Source organism: Haematobia irritans, chromosome 1 (assembly GCF_050003625.1).
Source record: "Haematobia irritans isolate KBUSLIRL chromosome 1, ASM5000362v1, whole genome shotgun sequence".
Taxonomy (NCBI): Eukaryota; Metazoa; Arthropoda; class Insecta; order Diptera; family Muscidae; genus Haematobia; species Haematobia irritans.
This window is the reverse complement of record NC_134397.1, coordinates 112,952,337-112,979,979: the sequence shown is the minus strand read 5'-3', so window position 1 is coordinate 112,979,979 and position 27,643 is coordinate 112,952,337. Positions and strand designations below refer to the sequence as shown.

At 33.4% G+C, this 27,643-nt stretch overlaps 2 protein-coding genes across 2 annotated transcripts in view; one reads left to right on the top strand and one right to left on the bottom strand.

The window, feature by feature from the left end:
• timeout (circadian regulator timeout) overlaps positions 1-27,643 on the bottom strand; it is a 1,081,463-nt gene that overhangs the window by 253,103 nt on the left and 800,717 nt on the right. The window lies entirely within an intron of this gene.
• Positions 22,491-27,643, top strand: part of 2mit (leucine-rich repeat-containing protein 2mit) — a 250,101-nt gene continuing 244,948 nt past the window's right edge. The window contains exon 1 of the mRNA XM_075291453.1: positions 22,491-22,851. The gene's annotated coding sequence lies outside the window, so the exon portion shown is untranslated. The remainder of the gene's footprint in view (positions 22,852-27,643) is intronic.

The window sequence follows — 27,643 nt, the reverse complement described above, 5'->3', positions numbered from 1 at the left end:
TGACAAGATCGTGTTGAAGTGACCGGTTCCTTTCATATATTTAAACCAGAACTGGGACTGGTTCATAGACACTAGGTACTAGTCCGGTGACGGTCATGGGGTTCATACATTCCCCGTATGCCTCTCGAGTATGTCCCTCTTTAAGAGGTATTTTGGAAACACAGATTTTCAGAAGCGAAGAGACGAATGCAAAAGATTTATTCATATTTTTACACTGATGGTTCCAAATTTTATAGACAAATTTTTTTTTCAAATTATATTGACAAAATCCTAAATGCTCATAATGTGAGCCACACGATATGCTTCCTTGCATTTGTGAATATTACTAGATGTAATGAAATCGTGAACTTTTAAATGTTAAGGCTTAAAATCAGGTGGATCATATAAATCGCCCAACATTTCTTTGAGTGTACTAAACAAACTTCTGCCATCGTTCACTACTGCATCCTTACTTGACTCATAGTCAGAGAAAACAAACTGCCGCGATAATGCTACACTTTCACCACAGACTGCATTATTAATGACGTGGAAATGTCACGTGCTTCTGGTTTTAGTAAAAACCTCTTCCAATTGAGCACGGGTACGAGTGGTTAAAGCTATGGCTCAACCTCCTACATACAAAGTCACTCGCACTTCTTTATATAGAGCACGGATGATGTCGTGTGGTAGCTGGAGTTCTGGTGGTCTACACTGTTAATGTCACTGGAGATAATGATGGCAGTGCCACAACACAAAAACATAAACAACAAAAAAAGAAATCAATATTGGACGGACCTTCTAACATTCCATCATTGTAACCTCGATGTCATCATCAATGCAATATCGTCTATGCATGGCTTGTGGTTGAAATACAATAGCAGTGGGATTTATGCTCAAGGATATTCAGGACTATTCATTGTCGGCCAGTTATGATGATGAGCCACAAAATGTGAATAGAGCTCCGTTGACATTCAATTGAAATAAAATGGCTGATACCATTGACAGTTCAACAACATATAAAAATGTAGCAAAGCTATCTGGAATATTTATGATGTGGTTATCACATAAGGCAGACCAAAGATTTAAACTCGAATGTACTGCAAACAGCAAGTCATATAACCCTAAATGAATTATATATTCATACGTCCTGAATGAAATAGTGGACAAATGAATTTGGTTTACGATACAACGACTGCCCGAATATAGCAGAGTAGCTTTCGGGGTATCTTTCTTGGCCTCTTATAAAACTAAACCCCTTTTCCAAAGCTAAAATTTTGGTCTCGTATATCATGAGTTCCTCAATTTGATGAGATTACAATGCAAATTGAAAAACCAGTGGATATGACAGCAATCAGAATCATAAAGTTCATTTAAACTTATCAAAATTTTAAAAAAGGGAAATCTCGATTGTTCGAATTTGAAAATTACAAAAAGTGGACTTCGACTTATTGATATTGTTTTCATAAAGTCGAGTAGAATTTCAACTTTTGTATCCCTAAATGACTGGTCCAATAGTCTGAAGATAATTTAATAGATTCAGCTTCCGACCACGATCAGTTAAATTACAAAAAACAAAAAACGCTTTCATGATGGTGAATGTCCGATCGGGTAACAGCAATGTTTTCAAGACGTCAAATGTCACCTGATATCTGTCATAATGATAATCGAGTATGCAAAAGCTACTGGGGTGAAATATAATGACTACTGCATGAGCTGCCATAATGCGGAGCAAACGGCACGTCCTGCATTTTGTGTGAGACGAATTCTAAAGGTACATAGCTTTAGATTACTGGCGGACCTGAAAAATGTGAACTTGTACCAAGGATTCAACGGTAAAAATTGGAGGTGCCGATATGTAATAGGTAGTTTTAGTTAATGTGGTAATAAAACGGACAGATTATTCTAAGTGAGCCTGAAAAAACGCGAGTTTCTACTTAAACCTAACTTTCCCATAAACCGCCCATGAGAGGAGTACCAGGGAGAATAGACTTCAATGAAATATATTGATGGCAATTCTCTTTAAGTAGCTACACGCAAAAGCTTATTCTTATTCCTCCCAAACGAAATTTTAGACAAAGAACTATCGTTTCCCATTTGCTTTTCGCTGTAAGGAAGATTGTTTGGAATACTATTTGTGATAAAAGTTGATTCGTTTACAGGATGTAAACACAATTTCATAGGGACTAACTCAACATTTTTTTGTTTTTAATTTTCTAGCTAATTGCATTTTCCCCACATTTTTCTCACTTCAACGAGGTTAGGTTAGGTTGCAAACAATGTAGAAAAAAATTGATTTGATTTTAATTTTTTTTTTTTTAATTTTACCTATCGCCTGAACGGAGAATCGAACCACGGACCATACATTTTGTAAGCCAATATGTTACTCTATCCACTGGGCTATCGTAGCTAGGAGAATAAGAACAAGAATTATATGTGGCAGGGTAAGTTTTATTTAAAATATATAAAGACTGATAGTTTATTGTTATTTTTTTTTTATTTTACTGTTATTTCTTCTTTTTATGGTATATTTGCTTCTATTCTAATAATTTTTATGAAAAAAAAAAAATACAAAATTTAATTAAACCAAATGTCAAGCTTTTCGACAAATTGGAGCTGGCAAGCCTAACCTTAGCTGTTATTCTCATCAACAGACAATTATCGCTATAGCCATCAAGGCATACAGTCAAGCAGTTATATTTATAGAACATATTTTTGGGCTCCCATGAGCCGATGCAAAGAACCATTATTTAACAGAAATATACCTTTAGTTGGCCACTTTCAACTTTTGGAAATGGAAATAATGTAATTTTGCATATAGTCCAAAAATGTCTGCAAAATATGTCTTATTGAAGAAACAAAATCTGTTAAGAACAGTGCTTGATGTAAACGAAATGGACTGTAATTTTAAAACAAAAATTCTTTTTTTTATTGCAAAAATAAAAATTTTGTAGCAAAAAAAACTTTTTTGGTGATAAGTTTTCGTAGAAATTAAAAAATAACAACATTTTCGATACACGTTCTTTTTCTTTGCGAGTAGAGGCCTTTGATTGTACATGAAGAAAAACCCTGGAAAAAAACAATAAATTAGGATTTATGACATAAAATAACATACGCGAAACATACACACACAGAAAAAAAATTGTTTGGAAATCAGTTGTGCTAACGAAAATTGTACACTCAGAATTAAATATCAGTTGTGCTGATCTATTTCCTTAAATCACAAGCGTTTGTCTGTCTTTAATATCATTTGATTATAATTTCAATAGATTTTCGTTTGTAATTGCAAACAAATGGTTGTAGCAACTAATTGCCTCTCTTTTGAAAAAAAAATATTTGAATTCGCTAGATATGACCTACCTTAAATAAATTTCGTAACTGTCATTTAGTAGTTCTCACTGATATTTGGTATTCTCAGCCGAATGACGGTTGATGAATTCTCAAATGTCATTTTTATTTTAACAAATTATTTACTATCAAAGGAAGGCATATTTTTGTAGGCTTCAAATTGGTTTAAAAAAGAAACGCATATATATTGTGATTCTTTTGAGGTTAGGATTTTCATGCATTAGTATTTGACAGATCACGTGGGATTTCAGACATGGTGTCAAAGAGAAAGATGCTCAGTATGCTTTGACATTTCATCATGAATAGACTTACTAACGAGCCACAACGTCGAATTTTCAGTGAATGGGCCCTAGAAAAGTTGGCAGAAAATCCGCTTTTTTATCGACAAATTTTGTTCAGCGATGAGGCTCATTTCTGGTTGAATGGCTACGTAAATAAGCAAAATTGCCGCATTTGGAGTGAAGAGCAACCAGAAGCCGTTCAAGAACTGCCCATGCATCCCGAAAAATGCACTGTTTGGTGTGGTTTGTACGCTGGTGGAATCATTGGACCGTATTTTTTCAAAGATGCTGTTGGACGCAACGTTACGGTGAATGGCGATCGCTATCGTTCGATGCTAACAAACTTTTTGTTGCCAAAAATGGAAGAACTGAACTTGGTTGACATGTGGTTTCAACAAGATGGCGCTACATGCCACACAGCTCGCGATTCTATGGCCATTTTGAGGGAAAACTTCGGAGAACAATTCATCTCAAGAAATGGACCGGTAAGTTAGCCACCAAGATCATGCGATTTGACGCCTTTAGACTATTTTTTGTGGGGCTACGTCAAGTCTAAAGTCTACAGAAATAAGCCAGCAACTATTCCAGCTTTGGAAGACAACATTTCCGAAGAAATTCGGGCTATTCCGGCCGAAATGCTCGAAAAAGTTGCCCAAAATTGGACTTTCCGAATGGACCACCTAAGACGCAGCCGCGGTCAACATTTAAATGAAATTATCCTCAAAAAGTAAATGTCATGGACCAATCTAACGTTTCAAATAAAGAACCGATGAGATTTTGCAAATTTTATGCGTTTTTTTTTAAAAAAAAGTTATCAAGCTCTTAACAAATCACCCTTTATATAGGATAAGAATGACAATATTAGCTGTGGTTTTTAACTTTTCATTGAACCTGCCGTTTTGTATCTGGTAATAGCTGTGGACCATGTGGACTTATGAATACACACCAATCTTCGAAGATATGATATATTTGTGTGTAAGTTCTGGAATTAGTTTATAAACTCTAGCAGTGATAGGTTAGGTTAGGTTATGTGGCAGCCCGATGTATCAGGCTCACTTAGACTATTCAGTCCATTGTGATACCACAGTGGTGAACTTCTCTCTTATCACTGAGTGCTGCCCGATTCCATGATAAGCTCAATGACAAGGGACCTCCTTTTTATAGCCGAGTTCGAACGGCGTTCCACATTCCAGTGAAACCACTTAGAGAAGCTTTGAAATCCTTAGAAATGTCACCAGCATTACTGAGGTGGGATAATCCACCGCTGAAAAACTTTTCGGTGTTCGGTCGTAGCAGGAATCGAACCCACGACCTTGTGTATGCAAGGCGGGCATGCTAACCATTGCACCACGGTGGCTCCCCTCTAGCAGTGATACCTATACCCCCTAACTTTCTAATTTTATTGGCATGACTATGTACTCTGGACGCCACTTTGGGCAGAGAAATCAACTTTGGTTAACCAGCGATATAGTCCCGGATTTTAAGAAGTTACATTTCGGATACGAAAGCAGTCAGATGTGGAAAATCTTACTAAATCTGCACGATTTTATCAATTTTCTCACACCCCGCATATTCAATTATTGATATCCATAAAAAAGGACAATATATTTTTGATGCTGTCGAAGTCAGGTACATAATGTCCGAGAAAATAACAGTGTTGCGGCAACCATGCTACATGTTCACCGTCAAAAAGAATGCTTGCTCTAAGAATCAGGGTGTGGATACATTTTGATGCAATAAGTAGAGATTCTAGACAAAAATTTGTATCTACTAATTACATTCATTTAGCGTATTTAGATTTATTTGTACCACTATACCTATATGTAAATACAATAAAATATAATATTTAACTGTGAAGTAATTGATTTTAAATATATTTTTAAATAGGTCATGGGTATTATTTAGGTTGGGCAACACAACCGAATGATGAAGGTAGTCACAACTAATATCGTCGGCAGACCCAACCAACACCATATTTGGTATTAGTTGTGTCGACCGAATCAATCGGGTGACAGAACTGCCAACTGGTAGTTGCTACAACTGGCAAAAGGAGATTGGCAATAAATTCGATTTTCACAACAAATCAGTATTCTCTGTGCATTTAAAAAGGAATTGTGTCTTAAAATTATCATTGATATTCCTTCTGGGTTATTATGAGTAAACGTCGCTTAACATCTTGAAGAAACCTTTTTGACGAATCCGTTTTCAAAAGCAATTATCTTCCCCATATATAAAAAGGGAACGTAAATGACCCGGGCAATTACAGGGCTATATCGTTTATGAACACAGCTGTAAAAATATTGATGGGCATCCTTAATGAAAGACTTTCGACATAGGTGAATGAAATCGATATTAAGGTAGAATTTCAAGCTGGATTTATAAAAAACTATTGTACAATCGACAATGCATATATCTTGGGGTATGGTCTCACTAGGGAAATATTTGCCAAAATGAGGGTCATATTTTTTCCGGGAGCACTTTCGAAATATCTGGATACCGGTTTGGAAAAACACTGTTTTCATGAAGCTATATATCCAATATAATCTAAAAATGTTTGATGATTTGATTGTGGCTACGGTTTCTGTTTTGACTTCTGTCAAATATTTGCCCAGTGTAACCGTACCGTCAGCCTCAATTGTGAGCTTAAAGTTAAACGAAAACAAAAATTTTACACCTTTTTCGTCGACTTCCGAGCTTTTTTTTGACAAAGAATCGCAAAAAGCGTTAGTATATTAGCCCTTCACGATGGCATTAACCTTTAAATTCATAAAGCTTATAGAAAATATATATATGAGAAATCGTAATATCCGGATGAATAAAAAGTTATGCAGTACCATTTTGAAGAAGTGGATAAACTTCAAAGATATTTCTTGAAGCGTATACTGATGGTCCCAGAGACGACACCCGTTTGTGCTATAGATTTGAAGACAAACGTAGACGATGGTCAGTTGTACACCCTGCAACTGCATCTAAAATGTATATCAAAATTATCAAATTCAAATTGAAACTAAACGGAATATAAAATACACATCGAATATTTTATATTTATCGAATATCTTACTAATTAAATGAAGGTATTATTGTAAATTGTTTGAAATAAAGATTAATACTATTTCTACTAATCTTGAATTTTCGCGGACGTAATTTTCGATGAGAATATAATAATTTATGAGAATAGCTTAATACGCGGAAAGCTCGTGGCAATGATGAAAACCTTACCAATGGATCTTCGAATGTTGTTGCAGCTAATACTTTCACGATCTTGGCTTCTTATTTTGTGTCTTTAAAAATGTCATAATTTGGCCAGACTTTTTTTGGGGTAAATTTAGCCTTTGAAGTTAGTAGACCCAACCAACCTCTTGACATCATAAAAATTTGTCATATTTGCGCTGCCGAACCTGTCCACAGTAAACTTATTCTCAAGATTTTGAATAGTGTTCCGAAAAGTGAGGACATGAAAATTCTACATTTATAAATAAATATTAATTGTCCCAATCTATTTATTATATTTACAATCATACGTGGGTCTCTACTACAAGTTCACCACTGTGGTATCACAATGGACTGAATAGTCTAAGTGAGCCTGATACATCGGGCTGCCACATAACCTAACCTAACCTACTACAATGTTTCAACTGTTTCAAGGGATCTACGTTTGTGATAGAAGACAGACGGTTGTAGGAACTAAAAATCCCTATTTTGAACATTTTTGCCAGAATTCGGACAACACGACCTGCCGTGAGTAATTGTCGTAACTGTCATTTAGTTATCACCACTTACGGATGGTTTTCTCGACCGAATGTCATTTGAATTATTTTACAAATGTTATTTGTATTAAAATATTAATTTTATGTCGAAAGAAGACGTATTTTATGGATTTCAAATTAAAACGCAGAATTTTCAGATGTGGTATTTTTTTTTTATATTCTAACCATGTAACAAATTATCTTGAGAACTCGGTATGTAATAAATGGGATGAGAAATGCAATTTCTCAATGGATAAGGAGACAAATATGCAGGGAAATATTATATGTCAAGATAACATGGAGAATTGAAATTTAATAGGTACATTACCTCCATCATTCTACAAAGAAAAACCTTAAAGATTGGACACACGAGGTAGGTCCAGATTACTTTATATGCTCCAAAACAGATTGATATATACCCCAATTACTAATTCATTATGTTTCATTTGTAAATTCCATTGCATGAAAAAACGGCTGCGTTGCACCATTTTTATACCATATGCCCTTTGTGCTCCGAGGCACCAGTTTTATGCACCAATCGTTTCAGTTTCAACAGGTATTTATCCCTAGCATCCAGTCTTCTCTTAATTAAATATTTATTAATCAATTTGTATTTTGTCTATCCTAAAGATTTTTTGCTGGATGATTTTCAATTCATGGCAAAGGGTACACGAGCTGATTTACAACCAAGTGAAATCATAAAGTTCAATTTTCATCATTTGATGTCAAGTACATTATATTTAGATTTATTTGCACCCCTATACATATTTTTAAATTAAGTATAATATATTATTTAATTGGGAAGGAATTGGTTTTTAATTTCGTATTGAGTATTATTAAAGTTGGGCAACACAGCCGAATGATGAATGTACACGCTCACAAAAAATCACTTCTGTAACATATACTCCCAAACATATTTTGCTTCAAGCATATACATTTTTGGGTATTGCCCAAACATTTATATGTTTGATCTCTTCCAATATATAATATGTTTGAAAGCATATTGTTCTAAACAATATATGTTTGGGTAGTCTAAGTTCCAAACATTTTGTATTTTTGCATCCAAATTCAATAATGTTGTCTTCCAAAAAACAATATGTTATTTTGTGAACATATAATATGTTTGGAAGCATTTTGCACCCAAAAATATTATATGCTTAAAAAAAATTCTCCCAAACAATATTGTGCTCAAAATTTTATTTATTTATTTATATATTTACAATCATAATGAATTATGAAAATAAACAGGTAATATAGGTGCTAACAACATAGGTTTTCGACCTGAATGCTCAAAATTTTGTTTCTGCCCAATTGTATATTCCCTCACATCTTTCTCACTTCCACGAGATTTTTTAGTTCTTAGCACCTTTTTCTGTAATACAAACATTGTAGAAGAAATTATTCAATTGTATGATTTTTTTTATTTTAATTTTACCTTTTGCCGGACGGGGATTCGAACACCGGACCACACAGTTTGTAAGGATCAAAGAAGTAGCTGATCAATTGTCCAAGGAAAAATAAAATGTTAATTTTGTAATAACAAGCAACAACCACCAACTTAATTCAATATCGCTCCCTGTTAAATAGCGCTCCAAGCTACTAAACACATATATGTTTATAGGCTATTTCTAAATTAATATATGTTTGCATCCAAGCATATTATATTTACAAACATTTTATGTCCCAAACATAATATGTTCTAACATATTAACATATATGTCCCAAACATGTTATGCTAGTTTATGAACATTATATGCTTGCACTCAAAAATATTGTGTTTAAAATTTTGTGTTCCAAACATATAATGTTTATAGCCAAACATACGAAAAACAGTCTTTTTCATCCGTGTAGCTACAACCGATGTCGTCGACAGACCCAACCAACACCATATGAGATATTAGTTGTGTCGACCGAATTAGTCGGGGACACAACTGCCAAAAGGAGGTTGGCAATGAATTCGGTTATCACAACCAATCTGTATTCTCTGTGTGTGTCTGTTTATAATGTCCAGATCAATATTCAATCGTCATAATCCCGAAACTGATCATAAGCAATTGACGAATATATGGCGGTCAAAATAAAAATATTGATCTTAGTCGAAACAATTTAAAAGTTTTGAAATTATTTTCATAAAAAATTGACCACATTTGTTCTGCCATACTGGTTTTACTCAAGTAGGAGCGGATTTTTTTTCTAAGCAAGGTTTGAGATGTTTCTATTTCAAGAATAAAGACCAACTCGATTGTGGTGATACCATATGGTTCATCTCGTATCTGATCTGAATTCTATACTCCGTCTTCTTCTTCTTATCTATCGAATTTATTACAAACTCTCTAGGCAAAAGTATTGTAAAACCTTTTTGATAGTCTTCATTGAAAGTTTCATATGACTTAAATTGAATATTACTTGAGTGTAATACTTTTACAATAACTCTTTAAAACCAGCAATGGTTTCATTTACATTTCAACATCCATTACCATCTGCACATACTCGTTTACCATTAATCTATATTCAGAGTTAGGTATTGGAAACTTTATGACCACTTCCACCGCATGTAATATTTGTCCAAGCTCCATACCACCTCTACCACTTGAACAAATGATGCTGCTGGTAACTAACTCGGTAGGACTCATGTCCAGAAACTAGAAACCATTTTGAAACCACATTAGCAAAGTTATGTTGCTGTTATGGATTAAAATTGCAATATTGTAGGAATCGATGGTTTTGTATGCATGACTTTATCAAAGTTCACATAATGACAGGAAAAAGGACAAAATACCTATTCACAAAGGCTCAACAAACCGAACAGTGGAAAGAGCCAAACGTTGATAATATTTTTCTTGGGATAGGATTACCAAACTATTTAATGACCGAGATATAAATCAATCATTAAGGTATATCCCCAAATCGTATCAAGAATTAATATAAAATAATCTTAATTAACACCAGATGATGTAAATAGAAGTGTTAATTCTATGGTATTAAAAGTCGGTTTGGCATGCATTGAAGTATAAGACTTGCGACGAATATGGGTATCAATAAGTTCAGAGTGACACAATCCACGAGAAATTTAAGATTATTCACTGCATAGTATTACGTGGTTGTGATTAAATTAAATTTATTTATTCAAGCTGCCACTGACCACAATTTTCCGGTGAAAATTAGATATATGAAAAATTGATTGGTAACATCATAACACTAAAATGGTATAAGAATCCGAAGCAATCTTGAGCTACACAACTCGATCGAAATATTGAAGCAGTGATGCCATAGTTACGAGCAATGTACAAATACTGCAACAACTTATCGCACATTACAGAAATATGAATGGGGATACAAAGAACTTTCTGCATGTGAAATGGACGAAGGAAGATGGGGTAAGAGTACGAACTCCAAGGCCATAAGATAACCCATGTTAAAAAATCTACTTAGGTGACATTAGGTTAGATGAAGTAGATTGGAACCATTATAGGGTCGTTCGTTCAACATGTACCGGAAAGAGTCGAATCGGACTATGCACACCATATTAATCAAGTTCTGGAGAGGATTACGAACTGACAGATACGCTTAACATAACATCGTGAGAGGATATAAATATACCCTCAAATCGAAATATTGAAAAAATTGCTTCACTAAACATATTTTGCAGGAAACACATATATTATTGGATACTGCCGAAACATTAATATGTTTGTTTTATGTGAACATATTATATGCTTGGAAGCATTTTGAGCCCAAAAATATTATATGCTTGGAAGAATTTTCCCAAAGAAGATTGTGCTCATTCCCTCACATAATTTTCACTTCCACGAATTTTTTTAGTTCTTGGCACCTTTTTCTGTAATACAAATAATGTTGAAGAAATTATTAAATTTTATATTATTTGTAAATTTTACTTTTCGCCTGGACGGAGAATCGAACCGATGACCATACAGTTTCTAAGCCAACACACTATCCACTGGGCTACGTAGCTCTTATAGTCACCAGTAGACAATTATCGTTATAAGTTACATTTATATAGCATAGTTTGCAATACCCACGAGCCCATGCAAACATAACATTATTTAACAGAAACATACATTTGTTGGCCACGTGGAGCAGTGGTTAGCATGTCTGCCTTGCATGCAACGGGTCGTGGGTTCAATACATTTTGTTTATATCGGAACATATGAAATACATATTTTTCTAACAGCGCGTCTTCGACAAGTTTCGCCGAGATAGGATCTCAGAATCGGCCTGAAAATAATTCACCCTACACGCTCACAAAAAATCGCTTCTGTAACATATACTCCCAAACATATTTTGCTTCAAGCATATACATTTTTGGCTATTGCCCAAACATTTATATGTTTGATCTCTTCCAATATATAATATGTTTGAAAGCATATTGGTCTAAACAATATATGTTTGGGTAGTCAATTTCCAAACATTTTGTATTTTTGCATTCAAATTCAATAATGTTGTCTTCCAAAAAACAATATGTTATTATGTGAACATATAATATGTTTGGAAGCATTTTGCACCCAAAAATATTATATGCTTAAAAAAAATTCTCCCAAACAATATTGTGCTCAAAATTTTATTTATTTATTTATTTATATATTTACAATCATAATGAATTATGAAAATAAACAGGTAATATAGGTGCTAACAACATAGGTTTTCAACCTGAATGCTCAAAATTTTGTTTCTGCCCAATTGTATATTCCCCCACATCTTTCTCACTTCCACGAGATTTTTTAGTTCTTAGCACCTTTTTCTGTAATACAAACATTGTAGAAGAAATTATTCAATTGTATGATTTTTTTATTTTAATTTTACCTTTTGCCGGACGGGGATTCGAACAGCGGACCACACAGTTTGTAAGGATCAAAGAAGTAGCTGATCAATTGCCCAAGGAAAAATAAAATGTTAATTTTGTAATAACAAGCAACAACCACCAACTTAATTCAATATCGCTCCCTGTTAAATAGCGCTCCAAGCTACTAAACTCATATATGTTTATAGGCTATTTCTAAATTAATATATGTTTGCATCCAAGCATATTATATTTACAAACATTTTATGTCCCAAACATAATATGTTCTAACATATTAACATATATGTCCCAAACATGTTATGCTAGTTTATGAACATTATATGCTTGCACTCAAAAATATTGTGTTTAAAAATTTGTGTTCCAAACATATAATGTTTATAGCCAAACATATGAAAAACAGTCTTTTTTCATCCGTGTAGGACTAAAAACCTTCTGCCAGAAAGAAAATTTCTCGAACACGGCTATTGGCTTTGGAACTCATTGTCATCTCGGATACAAACTATAAGCAATGCTAAAATATTTTAAAATAACATTTTCATATTTCTCTCTTACACCCTCACAAAAAATCGCTTCTGTAACATATACTCCCAAACATATTTTGCTTCAAGCATATACATTTTTGGGTATTGTCCAAACATTTATATGTTTGATCTCTACCAATATATAATATGTTTGAAAGCATATTGGTCAAAACAATATATGTTTGGGTAGTCTAAGTTCCAAACATTTTGTATTTTTGCATCCAAATTCAATAATGTTATCTTCCAAAAAACAATATGTTATTATGTGACCATATAATATGTTTGGAAGCATTTTGCACCCAAAAATATTATATGCTTAAAAAAAATTCTCCCAAACAATATTGTGCTCAAAATTTTATTTATTTATTTATATATTTACAATCATAATGAATTATGAAAATAAACAGGTTATATAGGTGCTAAGAACATAGGTTTTCGACCTGAATGCTCAAAATTTTGTTTCTGCCCAATTGTATATTCCCCGACATCTTTCTCACTTCCACGAGATTTTTTAGTTCTTAGCACCTTTTTCTGTAATACAAACATTGTAGAAGAAATTATTCAATTTTATGATTTTTTTTATTTTAATTTTACCTTTTGCCGGACGGGGATTCGAACAGCGGACCACACAGTTTGTAAGGATCAAAGAAGTAGCTGATCAATTGCCCAAGGAAAAATAAAATGTTAATTTTGTAATAACAACCACCAACTTAATTCAATATCGCTCCCTGTTAAATAGCGCTCCAAGCTACTAAACACATATATGTTTATAGGCTATTTCTAAATTAATATATGTTTGCATCCAAGCATATTATATTTACAAACATTTTATGTCCCAAACATAATATGTTCTAACATATTAACATATATGTCCCAAACATGTTATGCTAGTTTATGAACATAATATGCTTGCACTCAAAAATATTGTGTTTAAAAATGTGTGTTCCAAACATATAATGTTTATAGCCAAACATATGAAAAACAGTCTTTTTCATCCGTGTAATATTGTTCTGATATTTATCCTTAAATTAATTTTTTTATTAAAATTAATTATTTAACATTTATAAAATATTATGTATCAGAATATTCGTTTCTGATATTCATATTGAATTGATTTGTCACTATTAAGTTAGTACTGTCAATTATAAGATATAAAATCTTGTTGTACCTGCGTTCCATAAATAATGAATACATCAAGCAAGGAAAGTCTAAAGTCTGGCGGAGCCGAATATATTATACCCCGCACCATTTGTAGATCCACATTTTCGATATCATATCAAATCCGTCCAAAGCATTGGGTGCTATATATAAAAGTTTATGTTCCCATATGCATATATTTAAATCTCTCCCGATCTGGACAAAATTTGTTAGAGTTCTACAAAATTTATAGACTTTAAGGCTAATTTCCTGGGGTGTACCACAATGTTTGTAAAAACAAGTAAGGAAAGTCTAAAGTCGGGCGGGGCCGACTATATATACCCTGCAGCACTTTGTAGATCTAAATTTTCGATACCATATCACATCCGTCAAATGTGTTGGGTGCTATATATAAAGGTTTGTCCCAAATACATACATTTAAATATAACTCGATTTGGAAAGAATTTGATAGACTTTTACAAAATCTATAGACTCAAAATTTAAGTTGGCTAATGCACTAGGGTGGAACACAATTTTAGTAAAAAAATATGGGAAACATTTAAATCTGAAGCAATTTTAAGGAAACTTTGCAAAAGTTTATTTATGATTTATCGCTCGATATACATGTATTGGAAGTTTAGGAAAATTAGAGTCATTTTTACAACCTTTCGACTAAGCAGTGGCGATTTAACAAGGAAAATGTTGTTATTTTGACCATTTTTGTCGAAATAAGAATAAAATATATATGAGAGCTATATCTAAATCTGAACCGATTTCAATCAAATTTGACACGCATGACTATATTACTACTTGTACTCCTAGTGCAAAATTTCAACCAAATTGGGCCAAAACTCTGGCTTCTGGGGCCACAGAAGTCCATATCGGGCGAAAAATATATATGGGAGCTATATCTAAATCTGAACCGATTTCTTCCAAAATCAATAGGGTTCTATTCTGACCCAAATTAGGAACATGTGCCAAATTTGAAGGCGATTGGACTTAAATTGCGACCTAGACTTTGATCACAAAAATGTGTTCACAGACAGACGGATATGGTTATATCGACTCAGGGACCCACCCTGAGCATTATTGCCAAAGACACCATGTGTCTGTCTCGTCTAATTCTGGGTGTTACAAACATATGCACTAACTTATAATACCCTGTTCCACAGTGTGGCGCAGGGTATAAAAACATTTAAATCTGAACCAATTTTGAGGCAACTGCGCCAAAGCGTATTTATGATTTATCGGTCAATAGATATGTATTAGAAGTATAGACAAATCGGAGTAATTTTTTCAAGTTTCCGACATAGTAGTGGCGATTTGATAAGGAAAATATGGGTATTTTTTGTAATTTTTGTCTAAATCGGTATATCGCAATCTGAACAGATTTCAACCAAATTTGACAGGTGTAGTTACTATACGGAAAGAATTATTTTCGTTAATTTTACGAAGAATTCTTCTTTAATTATTCTTCCTGAATTCTTGATTAAAATAACGAAATTTTCATTCATTTTCGTAAATTTTACGAAGAACATTTTACGAATATACGAAACTTATACGAAATATTCTACATTAACTTTTCTTCGTAAAAAGTTCGTACTTTTAACGAAACTTTCTTCAAATTTCATGAATTTTGTGAATAAGTTTTTACGAATATTTTACGAAACATTCTGCGTTAAAATTTCTTCATAAAAAGTACGAAGTTTCATTGAAGTTGTAAAATTTCCGTTCGCGGCATTAAATTGTCTTTTATAATGTGCTTGAGTGTATTCCTTTATTCCATTTTTTATGCAAGTCTATGCTACTTCTAAAAGTGAAGCAATAAAACTAAAAATTATTCAAAAACTTAAGATGTAAAGTGGTGATGTCATTTTCCACTTTTGTAACTACAACCAAATGCACTTTTGACTATAAATTTTTTTAAAAGTTCGGACATTTTTGAAAAAAAAGTACGAAAGTTTTTCATAAAAAGTACGAAAATTTTTCATAAAAACTACGGCAATTTTTCATAAAAAGTACGAAACATTTACACAAAAAGAACGAAATTGTTTCATAAGAAGTACGAAGATTCTTCATAAAAAGTACGAATTTTTTTCTTACAAACTACGAAAATTTTGGAAGAACTTTTCTTCGTAAAAAGTACGAAATATTTCGTACTTGTAATGAAAAGTTTCTTTGGTTGTAAAACAATGACAAATTTCGTACTTTTAACGAAATTTTTCTGGACCGATTAGACTATGTGACTATGCTACAATGTTAATCAGAGTACAACTTTGTCCTCTGTTGTTATATTTGTGCAAATCGGGCGAAAGATATATATGGGAGCTATATCTAAATCTGAACCTATTTCAATAAAATTAATCACACTTAACTATAGTACTAATTGTTCTCCTTGTGCAAAATTTGAAGCAAATTAGGGTATAACTCTGGCCTAATTCCTATCTTAGACATTGCAGAGTCTTTATTGGGCTGGATAGTTGTTGGGGAGTGCAGTGGCCAGTGTGAAAATATCTTTACTGCTACTGTCACTCGCTCGGATAGTGGTCTGTTCATTGTTCGGTTGCCTTTTCGGAGCGAACATTGCGCACTAGGTGGTTCCTATAATATCGCCCTGAAGAGGTTTCTAAATTTGGAACGAAAACTGTATGGCAACCCAGTTCTACAAAATGAATATATTAAATTTATTGAGGAATATAAGTCAATGGGTCATTTGGAGGTTTTAAGTGTAAATTTCGATATAGGGTCTGTGAGGTCCTATTATTCGGCTAGATAGTACAACTACCAAATTATGCGTTGTATTTGATGCCTCTTGCAAAACGGATAACGGTTTCTCGTTGAATGATCAGCTACTCGTTGGTTCTCGATTGCAACCTGACTTTTTTTGATATCTTAGAAAGTTTTCGTTCTTATAGATATGCCTTAACGGCAGATATTGCCAAAATGTTCAGACAAATGCGAGTCCATGACGACGATTGTCTTTACCAGTGCATATTGTGGCGTTCTATGTTAACAAGGCGGAGACTTTTAGAGTTTTGAAATTAAATACCGCTACTTATGGAACTAGTTGTGCTCCATTTCTATCCTTGAATGAATGCTTGAAATATTTAGTCGACATGTATTCCGAAACATATGAACTCGGAAGTAGAGCTATTCATAACAACTTTTTTATGGATGATATGTTAGCTAGGGCTAATTCCAAAGATGAGTTGCGTCGTCTGAAATTGGAAGTGTTGAAAATACTCAATTATGGTCAATTCGAACTGCATAAATGGAGATCGAATTGTTCGAAATTTAACTCAACCCAAGATACGCTCTCGATAAAAACTGAAGATTGTGCTAAGACCTTGGTGGATTCCAGGGAGGACGTTTTCAGTTTTTCATATGTCAATTTGAAGGGGACAAAAAGTAGAAAGCGAACAGTTCTATCTGAAGTTGCACGTCTTTTTGATCCTCTGGGTCTAATTAACCCTGTGGTAGTTTTAGGTAAAATCTTCTTACAACATCTATGGCTATTGAAGTTGAGTTGGGATGAGTCTTTGCCCCAGCTGGCTGGACTCAGTGGGCAAAATTTAGACATGAACTGGTGTTATTGAGAGATCTGAAATTTCCCAGAACTTTCTGGACAGAACATGATTTTGTTTCCTTGGAACTACATGGCTTCTCGAATGTCTCCATAAGGGCATATGGAGCGGTCGTATATACCCGCGTGATCGATAGGGATGGAAATGCTCATGTGCAGTTACTTACTGCAAAATCTCGTGTCACTCCTCTTAAATGCGTATCCCTACCTCGAAGCATTGTTATTGGCCAGGGTAATGAATCGGGTAATGCAAAGTATACAATTAGATATTGCTGACGCCTATTATTGGACCGATTCGACACTAGTCCTTCAATGGCTAGCTTCTCATCGTTCCAGATGGTCAACGTTTATAGCGAATCGGACCACCAAAATTCATGATTTATCTCGAGTCACTAATTGGTATAAGGTAGATGGGAAACAGAATCCTGCCGATATTGTATCCCGTAGAATGTATCCGTCTGAGCTAATGTCATCTCAACTCTGGTTAAACGGACCCAAATTTTTATTAGACCCCGAGGATAATTGGCCAAGGCTTCGAAAAGAGTAATGCGAAAATATTGAGGATTTGGAAGAACGCAAAGAAGAATTAAGTCTGATAGTTGGTAAAGTAGGGAACACTATAACTGATCTGGTTTCCCCCTGCAAATTTTGTAAAAATTTCCCCAAAATGCAAAGAGTGTTTGGATTTATTTATCGATGGCGCATGAGGTCGAAATGCAATCATATTTAACTGTACCAGAATTGAAGGTTGAAGGTCTTAATTATATTTTATTTAATATTCAAGAGGTAAATAAAAATGTTAAATCTGCTGCTGTATATCTGTATAGCCTTAATCCGTTTTTGGATGATTCTACCATTCAATTAATGAGGGTTGGTGGACGACTAACAAAGTCAGAGCTTTCTAATGAGACAAAACATCCCATTCTTTCGCCCGGGAATCATGAGGCAGTGACTTCGTTAGTCGACCACATCCATAAACTAAACTTACATATGGGTGCTGTCGCATTATCGGCTTTCGTACGACAAAGGTTTTGGATTATCAATAGAAAAATTGCACGAAACGTTGTTAGAAAATGTTGTTTTAAAGTTAATCCAAAACCATTGGTTCAAATGATGGAGGATTTACCTTCCAATAGAGTAAAGGGAAATTCTCGTCCTTTTTAACATGCCGGTGTAGATTTCGCCGGTCCTATTACCGTCCATTATAAAAGGCCATATAAGGCGTATATAACCGTTTTAGTTTGTTTCCTAACTACACTGAAAAAAAGCATGCCCGGTTCCAAAGATATTGTCTTTGCTTTAACAATTTTGGTATTGACTCCGAGCCAAAGAAGCGAAGAATGCAAGTAAGGATACTTTAAAGACACAATTCTCTTTTAAATTTGGGTTTTGTGTACTTCTAGGAAGCAAATTTTAATTTTTCGTTTTTTCAGCTTTTTTTCTTCATAAGCCATTAATGTCCCTTAAAAATGAGTTAACGACAACTTTATTTTACAAATTCAGACTCTACTTCCAGTAGAATTTTTGCTATGTTTCAAGTAAAAAACGCCTTTAAAATAAAGTATTGGAAAACATGTCCTATATTTGAAGGATTTTTTGCTTTGTAGTGAAGATGCAAAAAGACAACAAATTTAAAGACAATTTCATTAACTTTAAAGAATTTTTCTGAATTATTAAAGTCAAGTTGACCTTAGCATAACATTTTTTTCTTTCATGTTATGATACCCATTTTTAAGTCATATAACTTAATTATAAGGACAATACGACAAAATTTGGTCACTATAAACTTGACGTATTTCTTTCAATTTTGCATTTAAAAAAGGTGTGTGTGTGTGTAGAATGTTGCTCCTATTTTGATTTTGGAATTCACTCTTCAGTTGTCAAAATGCCGTCCAAGCAAGAAGAGCAGCGTATCAAAGCAAAGCTGGCAAAATCGCTAAAAGTTGCCAAATCAACCGTTACAAATGTAATTAAAGTGTTTGGGGAACGTTTGTCGACAGCCAGGAAGTCTGGATCGGGGGGAAATCGAAAACCGGAAGCCGCTGAGACGACAAAGAGAGTTGCCGGTAGTTTCAAGCGAAACCCTAACCTCTCTCTCCGAGATGCCGCAAATAAGCTGGGTGTATCGTCTACAACCGTGCATCGAGCCAAAAAACGAGCCGGACTATCGACTTACAAGAAGGTAGTGACTCCAAATCGCGATGATAAACAAAATACGACGGCCAAAGCGCGATCCCGGAGGCTGTACACGACGATGCTGACGAAGTTTGACTGCGTGGTAATGGACGACGAAACCTACGTCAAAGCCGACTACAAGCAGCTTCCGGGACAGGAGTTTTATACGGCAAAAGGAAGGGGAAAGATAGCAGATATTTTCAAGCACATAAAACTGTCAAAGTTCGCAAAGAAATATCTGGTTTGGCAAGCCATCTGTACCTGTGGCTTGAAAAACAGCATTTTCGTAGCTTCCGGGACTGTCAACCAAGAAATTTACGTGAAAGAGTGTTTGAATAAACGTCTGCTGCCTTTCCTGAAGAAACACGGTTGTTCCGTACTGTTTTGGCCGGATTTGGCATCTTGCCATTACGGTAAAAAGGCAATGGAGTGGTACCCCGCCAACAACGTGCAGGTGGTTCCCAAGGACAAGAACCCTCCCAACACGCCAGAGCTCCACCCTATTGAGAAATACTGGGTTATTGTCAAGCGGAACCTAAAGAAGACCAAAAAACTGCTAAGGACGAGCAGCAGTTCAAGGCAAACTGGCTTTCTGCGGCGAAGAAGGTGAACAAGGTGGCTGTACAAAATCCGATGGCAGGTGTCAAGCGTGAGGCCCGGCAATTCGGATTTGGAAAAGCGAAAGCCTAACTGAATATTTTTCCTGAATTTTATATTAATTGAACTTGAAAAAGAAATTTAATTTGATTTTTTAAATAAACGATTTCACCGATTTACACGCGTTTTCCCTTGACCAAATTTTGACCGTATCACCCTTTAACGCCGGGCCATTTTTTGATAGGCCGACCACTAAATGCATTGTCCGAAGACATAGATGACCAGGAACTGAGCGTCTCACACCACAATAGATGGAAGTGAATTCAAGCGGTTCAAGCAATGTTCTGGCGAAGATGGTCGAAGGAATACATTACATTGATGTAAAAGAGAATGCAGTGGAATAAAGTCACGAAAAATATTGAAATGGGGACTCTAGCTATTATATCGGAAGACAACATGCCTCCTTACAATTGGTTGCTGGTTGAAACTCACAGTGGGACTGACGGACTAGTTCGGGTAGTGACACTTCAAACTAAATCTGGAATTCAGAAACAAAGTGTCCATCGCCTTTGTCCTTAATCCTCGATTAGGCCGCTGTATCACTATGAAGTAGTAAATATACCCATTTTTATGTCGAATCACTTAACTATAAAGACAAAACAACTTCAATACAAGTTTTCCGACTTTTAAACAAGAACAAAGTTTATATCAGAGAAATGTATCTTCTATGGTTAGCAAAATTCGCATTCCTATTGTAAGGACATAATATCTTTGGACACAAGAAAATATTTTTTCAGTGTGTACTCAGAGGTGAAAACTGCAAATGTATCTAGCCAATAGGAAAATGGATACGTGAGCTTAACCTTTAACCGGTGAGGTGAAATTTTTTTGCGTAATTTGCGACGTGTGGTAAATTTTACCCCCTCTTTTACATTAATATTTTTTCTGTAAAAAAATGGTTTTTTTGTATCATTATTATATTTGTTGATTAGTAAACATTGTATTTAACGAAAATATAACAATATTTCGAAATATTATATGTTCTTTCAATGATTAACATATACTTTATTTCACACGTCTTTTTTAAAATATATGTAAACGAGTGTTCGAGGTGGTAAATTTTACCACCACGTACCCAGTTAAAGGTTAAAGTGACGGCTACATCCTAACCTATCTTAATCTTCAACAACAATTTGAACAGACAGGTCAAAAGAATTGCCGACTTTGCCTAAAGGCCTAAGACCCCAATTTCCCATTTTTATCGTAAATACAACAGCCAACAATTTTTATATCCGCAAAAATTCATACAATCTAAGAAGTCCCCAGAACAAATTTCCACAGAGCTTCCACTATGAAACTCAGAAAGACAAAACTTTAAGGACATATAATGCTAAAATGGTTTTCTTTTCATAGTCATAATAGTTTTGCAAATATTGTACCTGCTTCTATGCGGAAGTAAAAACAAAAAACACAAACTTCAAGTTTCACAATTTGTGTGCATTCCATTCAAGGACCTTGCTGGCGCAAAACAAGGGACATAATAATCAACAGCAACACCAACAAGAACAATCCAGCAAACCACCCATTAAACCACCACAACAACACAACAATGCTAACAGGTGATAGAAGACAAGCGAAAGGATACATGAAACAGCAGGACAAGAAGCGTGGGAGATAATCGAAAACAAAGAATGTAAACAACAAAGACACAGTGATAATCAAATAAACCAAAAGCAAAATCATATTTCAAAAAAGGATAACAACAAAAATATTGTTTATGATTACCCAAGCGCATAGCCATCAAACAATAAGCAGTCCGTGCAGCCATTAGAAACCAGTAAACGGAGCGACAGACCACCGCCGGCCTCAAAGAGACAACCAAAACAAGAAGAACTACTTGTGTACACAATACTCAAGGACAATTGAGAGTAAAGAAAATGAACTCTACCCAGTGAGAACTCACTGGAGCGTAAGAGAGCAGAAAAATGAACCCTACAACGGATAAAAGAGAGCATTCGAATTATCCGCTGTGAAAGCGCAGACGCAATCCTGGCCGGGAGAAATGAACACCCGCTACTAGGACTACTGATGTAACTGGGAACAATTTCTGGCCAAAGGAATGCAACAATGTTATTGTAAGTTGGTCTGTCACTCATACAATCGAAGGATAAAATTTACCGCCCCCCGCCCCACAATACACATACACACGCACATACATAGCAAAAGTGAAATACGAATTGAGTATATTTAAACTGGTCCCAAAGAAGCTGAGCATTTAGTCTTCAGCTAAATGTGTAACCGTTAACACGAAACGTCAACGTCAAGGTCCGCGTAAAAAACTTTCTCCACTAGAAAAATTCCTTTACAAATGGAATAGCGAAGAATCCGATTTCAAAGGCTAGCGAATTGCCAAAAAAAAAAACAAACTTCCCACAAAGAGAAACTATAGAGTGAATTAAAATCATCGTTGAAAAAAATGTATAAACCATTTATCAAAAAGTGTTTTAAAGAAATGTAAAAAAAAAATCAATTAAACCTTAGAAAAATTGTTTAAAGTTTATAATAAAATAATTAACGACATATTAAAGAGATCTACAACAACAACAGCAGCAGTGATTAAAACAACATTTAAGTGTGACATACCCTCACGGAGTTTTAAAATCTAAAAGTAATTAATCTCCTATCTCTCCCCTCCACCAACTTCTCTCATGTTTTCTTAAAATTTATGGCATACTTTTAGGGTGCCTCATCAGCATCAAGAAAATTACTTAAGAGATTTACACCATCCTTAAAGGTGTGCTTGTCCTACACAATCTGGTTTGTGATTTTAAACGGTTGTATGACTATGTGTCTGTGTTTGTGAGTGAATGGTTTCGTGGGTATTCGCGTATTGTATAAAAATTTGTGTAAAGGAATTCTTCTTTTACAACCGGCATACGAATACAAAACACACAAATAACAAAGAAAAACAAATTGCTTGGGGAATTAATGGCAGACCGACCAACAAAAACAACCACATTAACTTTACATAAATCCCCAACAGTAGGCTTTGATTTTCATGTAAAACTTTGTGTTAATTTAATGAAATTTATTTAAGATACCCATGTACATTGAATATGGAGAAAAAGGCATTTTAGTAAATATTTAAAACAATCAAAAATTGAATTTCTGAGAAAACAAAAATGTGAAAGAAAATGATAATGGATTATGGAAGAAAAAAAAAAAACAAATAAATACAATCATAGCATAAACAAAAGAAACAAATCAATGAGAAATCAAAGAAGAATAAAAATGAGGAAAATCCTTTCATCGAGAAAATCATTGTTGATGTATTTGGACCATTTTAAATTTCATACAACTTTTGTGATTTTTGCTTTTTGAACTTTTAAATCGTATTATTTGTTATTGTTTTTATTTCAATTTTACATGACGGAAAAAAATTCAGACATACGTTCAGGATGTTATTTGGTGACAAAATTGAATAATTCTTTGGAATTTACAGGCCAACCATGCCTTTGTTTTTGAAATGGTTGATTGGAAAGACCCATGGTAAATGTAATTATAAGGTAGCCTTAATTTATCAGGTGACTTTCAAGGGCTCAGCACAATGTTAAATCATTTTGTTGACATTTATACATTTTTTGTTGGGGTTAAAACTTCGGAAATACACAAAACAAAAATTCACGAAAATTTTTCCAATTAAAGTCTTAATTAAGTTTTAAAAAATATTCAATTAATTGAAACAAAAAGCAATCACAAAAATTAATAATATCAATTTTTTAATTGGATAAATTAATTTTTCAATTGATTCAACCGATTAATCAATTTTAAACAAATTTTGATTAGTTTGCTTAGTTTAGGAAAATTAAACGTAGTGACATGGGAAACATAGAACACAGCTCGAGGACTACCAATTACTGTAGTGTTTTCAGATGAAAAAATTAGTAACAAAAATTGAGTAAGTTACACTAAATTAGGATATAAACGGAGTAACATAAAAACCGAAATAGTTTAAACTGTAATACAATTTGCCAAATCCTAATACGGTGCCCCAAGTTCGCACTCCTGACTTTCGCAAGTATCGCAATGAGATGAATTAACAGGGAGTGAAAGGAAAAAATATGAACACAAAATAACAATTCATGAATACTACAGTGAGAAAAAAGAAATATTGACTTAATTTGAAAGATTATGCAACCTAAATTTTAGGTTACGCGATTTTCACAATATTAAGGACAAGTTAATGAAATTTTAATAAAAAAAAAAATTATATTTGCTTTCAAATTCTTTTCATTAAATTTATGACACAAATCTTGGAAATTTGCGTCACTCCGTTAAAGTCGTGTGTCTTTAATCTAAGGAAAACTTTCCTTAGTAAAGAAACAATTTTAAAATAAAGAAAACGCCTTTAAAATAACTGATAAATTGAATCTTTAGATTTAATATAAAAAAGCTTCAAATATAGGCTAAGATTTATTTTGAAGATTTGGAATCTTTGGTTTAAAGTTTTTTGTTTGTATCTAAGTTTGTTGTTTTTGTTTTTCGACCTTATTGTTTATTACATTATGTTTTTTTTGTAAATTCAAGCTCGAGGTCAAAGTTTTATTTTCTGTTTTATTTTTTATAATTCGATATTTCGATCTCCTTCGGAAATCATCAACGGGAATCTATATTATATTATAAAAAGTAAATATGTAATAATGACACAAGATTTTGTTTAACATTACAGACTTACAAAATAAATAAAGTTAAAACCTATGTCACTGGTGTTGTCTATCAACCAATTATGATTTTTATGAAATCCAAAGTACAATTTATTTTTAATGCAAAAAGATTATTTGTTTGCAATTAAATTTTATTATTTTTTCCCAAACTTTCTTTGTTTTCAACAAAGGTTGCTATTAAATAGACAACGTATATTCAGTAAACAGTATAATTGAATTTACAACTTAAAACATAATTTGTTAATGTAATTATCGATGTTTTTATACTATAAAAATCAAGACAAGAATAATTACACTGAACATATATTGACCTAACCCTCTAATGCCCCAATTGTTTTGCCAGCTGATTAAATTTTCAATGTTAACGACACAAAAGCAAGAGAACTGAGCAAGAAAAATTTATTCAAGAGGCTTTGCAGCATATGCTTCAAATAAGTTTTCTTTTTATTTTGTCCATTTTTGTCTTAATGTGTGTTTTACTAAAAGCTTCCTTATTAAATGAAGGCTTGGGCATTAGAGGGCTTGGGGATTAAATGAAGGCTTGGGCATTATATAACATAAAGTTTAGCGCACACAATTTATATAACATTAAGGACAAATTACTTTAAAATAAGGCATCATAGTTAAAAATGTTTTGCGTCCCGCAGATAAAGTCGTAAGACTTAGGAGTAAGGCAATATTACCTTAATGTAAAGATTGATTTAGAAATTGATTTAAAGATTAGAGATTTATTTTCAGTATTTAAATTTTCGTTTTTTAGAAATTAAACAAACCTATTTTATTTTGAAGTATCTGTTATAATTTGGACATTTATTTGTAAGTACGTTAATGCATCGCAAAAACAGCATGAAAATTAGGTAAAATTCGGCATACTAATTTAATTTTTATAACCCCTAGATTTAAATCAAATAGCTTCCTCAAAAATGTCTTTATTTTAAAGAAGAATCAATTCCAAAATATTTAACGAAAGGCGATTTCTTTCGGTCCAACTAAACTTTGTGTTTACAGTCGACTTCTTATATTCAAAATATGAAGCGATTTGTCTTTCGATATAGAAGAAAGAATTGAAATGGGAATGTTCTGAACGTTTCACTGTTCCTACACTGAAAAAAATATTGTGGTGAGGTCAAAGATTTCATGTCTTTAAAATACGAATGCAAATTTTGCTTAGCATAGAAGACGCATTTCTCTAATATAAAGTTTTTTTCCTTGTCCAAAAGTCGATAGACTTTGCAATGAAGTCGTATTGTCCTTATAATTAAGTGATTTCACTTAAAAATGGGTATCATATTATGAAAGAAAAAATGTTTGGGCTAATGTCAACTTGACTTTAATAATTTAGAAAAATTCTTTAATGTTAATGAAATTGTCTTTAAATTTGTTGTCATTTCTCATCTTGACCACAAAGCAAAAAATCGTTCAAATATAGGACATGTTTTTCAAAACTTGATTTTAAAGACGTTTTTTATTTCAAACATAGCATAATTTTTACTGGAAGTCGAGTGTTAATTTGGAAAATAAAGTTGTCGTTAATTCGTTTTTAAAGGACTTTGATAGCATATGTAGAAAAAAACCTGAAAAAGCGACAAATTAATATTTGCTTCCTAGAAACAAGTACGCAAAACCCAAATTTAAAAGAGAATTTTGTTCTAAAAGTATCCTTACTTGAATTCTCCGCTTCTTTAGCTCGGAATTGATACCAAAATTTTTAAAGTAAAGACAAAATCTTTGGAACCGGACATGCTTTTTTTCAGTGTGTACCTTCCAAGTTGTTCCTGTTAACCTATCTCGTCTGTCAAATCTCATCAAATTGTTCCTGCCACTCCCGTTCTCTTATTTTCTTCTATTTATTGTTTCCTGATTGTCGTCTCACCGATTCCTGCAATCTGATCGCTTCAATTGTTCCTGGCACCGACTTACAATTTATGTTCCTGTTTGTGACTATTCCTTTAGTATACCAACGTATTCCAGTTTGTTTCTTCTCAACATCTTTTTGCTGGTTGTAATAGTCACTTTTTTATACTCTAAAGAAGTTGAATTTATTTTGATCATTTAAACCAGTTTTTTATATACCCTTAATTATTTTTTCTGGTCCGTAATTATTTTAACTGTAACGTAACAGTATAAACTTATTGTATTTATGAATTTACCTTCGAACTGGCTTACCATAGTTGAATAAATAAATAAATAAAATGAAAGGTGTCGTATGAATAGAGACAATATAATGGACTCTATTATGTTATGTGACTGATTTTCTTTTTGATTAAAAGTTAGTTCAATCAAGTAATATTTTGATTGAATATTTTTCTAGACACTATTAGGAATTTATTTTGAAAACTATCTGTGATACTTTTTGGTGTAGATATAGAGAATTCGGCTTTTTTAACTATTGGGAAACAAATTTTAGTTCATTGCTTTCCTTCATAGACGTAAATTAGAACAAAAATACCCTGTACCACAGTAGTGGTGAAGGTTATAAAAATATAACTCAACTTTACTAAGTTATCCACGTTTTAGCAGAAATTCGTCGCTAAATTATTGTATCAGAGAAATGCGCCTGCTATTTCAACCTACCTACAACAATATGTTTTCAGTGTAGAGTAACAAATTTATTTACAGTATTAGTACTAAGAAACTTTGTTTGCGCATAAATTCTTACTGAAAGCTTCCTGGGGATGTTATAGTTATTTGATATTCTTAATAAATTTTTGTTATAACTGAACATTTAATAATGCA